We start from the raw sequence: 5,048 nt of genomic DNA on the forward strand, positions 1-5,048 counted from the left end.
CTTGCCAGGCAGGCGCTTTTGCCGCTGAGCTAAATCCCCAGCCCCATGCCTTCTTATTTCTTTCTGGTACATAATATATACAAATGTAGAACACGCACGCACACACACACACACACACACACATGCACACGCACACACACACACACCCTCTATGATCATACTCTGGTTTAATCAAATTGAGATGGGGTTTGTGTGCTAATCTCAGTTTTCTCCTCTTAAAGCATGTTTGTTCAACCACCAGCTTCCTATTTCAGTAAGGCATTTTCCTCCATTGCTTGGTAATTTACATTGTCTGATTGCAGCATTGTTTTTTCTTTTATCTAGATATAAGACAATTTATAGCTTTTTAATATGTAGCTTTTGGGGCTGGGGATTTAGCTCAGTGGCAAAAGTGCCTGCCTGGCAAGCGCAAGGTCGTGAGTTCGGTTCCCGGTACCGGAGAAAAACAAAACAAACAAACAAACAAACAAAATATGTAGCTTTTGTGTAGAGAAATCCTTTATATATATAAGCACTCTAAGGAAAAATACACATTCTAGGTACCTTCAACTTATGTTTTTTAAAACCTTGTTGTTTAAAATAAATCACCAGGGGCTGGGGATTTAGCTCAGCGGTACAGCGCCTGCCTGGCAAGCACAAGGTCGTGAGTTCGATTTCCGGTACCGGAAAAAAAACCTAAATACATAAATAAATAAATAAATCACCAAAAAGGTAACTGCTCTTCATATGAAACCATAGCACTGTTTATATCTTTACTGGATTAAATTTCGCAGGATTTAGCAGACCCTACTATATAGGGGTTTGTTTTTTTTTTTTTGTTCTGAATACATAGAAGACTCTGTTGTGACTTATAAATATTTGTCCTTTTATATGACACACAATTTTAATTTTATAGAGCTTTCAGGCTGGCATCCACAATCACATTACTTAGCCAGAAAATGGGATTAACCAGTGTTCAGCACTTGTTTCAACTTGACATCATGGTTCTCTACTTCCTTTAATCGATCTGTGTCAGTGTCTTCTTAGTCCAGTTGAACTGCTACAACAGTTGAACTGCTACTCCCAGTTCTGGAGGCTGGAAAGTCGAAGATCAAGGCACTGGAAGACTTTTGTGTCTGGTGAGGGCTTGCTTCCTGCTAAGCAGATGCTGTCTTTCATGGTGTCCTTGTCTGGTAGTAGGACAAGGGACCTCTCTAAGTTCTCTTTGCAAGGGTAGGCATCCCACTCGTGAGGGCTCTGCTCTTTTGCCCTATTTACTTCCCAAAGGCCTCGCCTGATATCATCTGATTGGAGGTTAGATTTCAACATATGAATTGACATTCAATCTGTAGCAGTGGGATTGCAACGCATCAAAGTATAGGACATTGTTGATTCTAAAACTCTCTTCTTTCTCTTGTCACCAAAGTAGAAGTTCCTTTCATGCAAACATACAGGTTGAATATCTCTTATCCAAAGTATGGGACCAGAAGTATTTTGGATTGGTGGGTATCTGGATATAAACAAAGATATTTTGTGGATGGGATGAGACTCAAACCCAAGTATGAAATTCCTTCATATATACCTTATACACATAGCCTGAGGGTAATTTTATATGATATTTTGAATAAATTTGTACATGAAACAGTTTCATGGTATGGCATTTTCCACTTGCTTTGTCATGTTGGCATTCAGTTTCAGATGGGGACATTTTGGATTTCAGATTTTCATATTAACACTGTTGTAACCACTGGAGCTTAGTACACTGACTGGCATGGAATCTTCTGCCTCCTTTTAAATATTTATTATACACCTAGTGGTATTTACGTTCATGCTTAAGTACACACCCACGTTCTCACAGGACCTATAGAGAGCAGAACTCTGCTTTTGAAATGATCTCTTTTATATTCTCCGTGCCTCTGCTTCATGCCTTTAGGATGGGCCATCAAGCGCTGATTTGGCCATTGCTGGTACGATGACGGCACTGTTTACATGTTGGTAGAGGGCAGTAGCTTTCGAACATTGCTGTGTATTGGAATCACCTAGGAAATATTGTGAAAATCCTGATGCTTAGGCTGTACCCCAGCCGCTCCAGGATGGAACCAAAGCATTAGTATTTCTAACACTTCCCAAGTGGTTGTAATATGCTACCAATGTTAACCACCACTGCATTAGAGATTTTCTCATGAGAAACAGAAACACCTTAGATAAAAATGCAACATCTGGCAGAGTGGAAAGAATGCTGAATTAAGATTCAGAAAACCTGGACCTAAGTTCCAACTCTACCTACAAGCTGACTGACATTGGGCAGTGTCCCAGCTGCTTGCTACAGTGTAAAAATCACCCCCAAAGCTAGTGGAGTAAAACAGCAACCATTTCATTATGCTCTGAAGTCCCAAGGCTAAGAACCAAATGGTGCCCATTGGACCCGGCTTATCCCTGCTAAGCACTGTCTGGGGCCTTTGTTGGGAAGAACTGAATGGCGAAGACTGCAGCCATCTGGAAGCTTCTTTGAGTACCTGTCTGGGGTGAGGGCTATGATGAGTAGCCCAGTGGGAACCATGGACTGTGAGACCTCTCTAAGTGCCTCGGAAGGCACACAGCATCACTTCCAGGGTACCTTCTGGGTGGAAAAAATAAGTGTCCATCCATATGCCAGTAGACAGAGCATAGAGCTCACTGCTGGAGGGCAGGAATGTCAAAGAATCTGTGGCAATATTTCAGTCTTCCCACAGACAAGTTCTGCTCAGCCTTAGTTTACCCCTGGTATTGTTACCTCTTGCTGCATAACAAATCACTACAAAACTTGACTGCTTCAATCAAAACACATTTATTATTTCATAGTTTCAGTCAGTTGGGAATCTGGGTATAGCTTAGCTGACTTCAGGGTGTCCTACCAGCCACAAAAAAAGATTTGCGGGGATGTTGTCATTTTATGTTTTCCTTGGAGGAAGATTAACAACCAATTCCTGGGCTCACTTGGATGTTGGTATGAGTCAGTTCCTCAGAGTCACCGTGGGCCTCCCCAGCATGGTGGCCTGCTCCCTTGGAGCACGCAAGCTGAGAAGCAGTGGAGACAATCTGCTTGAAAGATAGAAATCAAAGTCTTTAAAACTTAATCCCACTGTGACACTGATCACCTTTGCTGTAGGCTGCTGATTAGTGGCCTGGCACAGGGACTGGCCTACCCTTGGGGGATTACACAAGGGCACGGATATTGGAGATCACTGTGGGTGATTTAAGAAACTGGCCTGCCGAACCACTCTGAAAAGTAGAGTATTAATCAGGTTCTGTTGAATTCCTCATGGGTTTTGCTTTTGATGTCTTGTTTTGTTTTGGGGGATTTTTATTTGTTTGTTTTTGTTACTGGAGAGCAATCCCAGGTGCACTCTGCCACTGAGTTACCAGCACTTTTTAAATTTTTTGAGACAGGTTCTCACTAAGTTGATAAGTTGCCCAGGCTGGGCTTGAACTTGTGATCCTCCTGCCTCAGCCTCTCACAGTGCTAGGACTGCAGGCATTTGCCACCATATCCAGCCCTTTTAAGGTTTTTATGAGACTCCAGTAACCTGGTATGTTTGATAATGTATGCCAAGATGAGTGCCACAGAAGTGACTAATTTTAGGGCTGGGGATGTGGCTCAGTGGTAGATCAGTTGCCTAGTATGCAGATATGATCTCCAGCCTGAAAAAAAAAGTAATTTTGGACAGAGAATATTATGATTCTCTCAGAAATTCTTTCCTTTAAGCAGAAGGCATCTCTCATTGTTGAACTAGTAACTTCAAATGGGGGAAAAAGAATTTCATTTCTTTTGAATCAGTGATTCTTCTGTGATTTTCTTTTCACTTTCAGCTCTCTCATCTGAGATACAACCTCTATTCCCAGGAGAAATGGGATTTATTTTTTATTAAAAGCATCTACTATTGCTTAGATCTATCATTTCTTGAATATTGCCAAAGCAAACTGTGCAAAAGGTCAATGTAAATCTTCTTATGAATCAAATCCTAAAATACTCACATCCTATAAAGGCCAATCTTTAGACAAAACTGTTGACAAACTCTTGTCCTTAAAAATGGTACTTTCTATCTGGGTGTGGTGGTACACACCTATAATCCCAGCACTCAGGAGGTTGAGGCAGGAGGATTGCTATGAGTTCCAGGCCAGCCTGGGCTACATAATGAGTTCAAGGCTTCAAGGCTAGCCTGAACTACACAGCTAGACTCTGTCTCAATCCTACCACCACCCCACCCACCCCTGTCAAAAATGGTGCTTTCTAGTTCTTAGAGAAAATTTTTGATGTCCAGGAAACATTGACTAGTATGTTTGTGTACTTATTGGAAAAAGGTATTTTACCTTTCCTTTCAACCAAATGGCTTCATTTGCATGAGTCAACTGAAACTACTAAAATGTTATACAGTGTGTGTAAAGAAACACTTTGGGGGCTGGGAATTTAGCTCAGCGGCAAAAGCGCCTGCCTGGTAAGCGCAAGGTCATGAGTTCGGTTCCCGGTACCGGATAAAACACATACACACACACACACACACACACACACACACACACACAAAAGAAACACTTTAAAATTGGTGCTTACTAAGTGTGTGTGTGTGTGTGTGTGTGTGTGTGTGTGTAACTGGAGATTGAACTCGGGCCTTTGCACTGAGCTATATCCCCAGCCACACACTTTTTTCCATGCCCAACAAAGTGAAAAATTTTATGCCTAATAATATGTAATAAAGCAATAGCCTCTTTCACGTTTCCCCAAATTACCATGGCTTCCTTTAACCAGCAGCCCCCTGGGGCCCCACCGGGTGCCCTGACTTCTCTTCAGGTTTGAGAATTTGTCTTGGACAATTGAAAATCAATTGAGAGCTAAACAGCAAAATTGTGACTTTAGGGTTTTTAAAAAAATATAGCTTGATTTCAGCTTCGAACCTTCCTAAGTTTTGAAAAGGTGTGAGCTCAGTTGCAGGAGACTTTTTGGAGGTCTGGACGTCTTAACAATAGAAAAACTTCCAAATTTCACACATCTGAACACAAGTGGAAATACACTAGAATCTTGGAACCTTTGAAAG

Source organism: Chinchilla lanigera, unplaced genomic scaffold (assembly GCF_000276665.1).
Source record: "Chinchilla lanigera isolate Chin_1 unplaced genomic scaffold, ChiLan1.0 scaffold00111, whole genome shotgun sequence".
In the NCBI taxonomy this organism is placed as follows: Eukaryota; Metazoa; Chordata; class Mammalia; order Rodentia; family Chinchillidae; genus Chinchilla; species Chinchilla lanigera.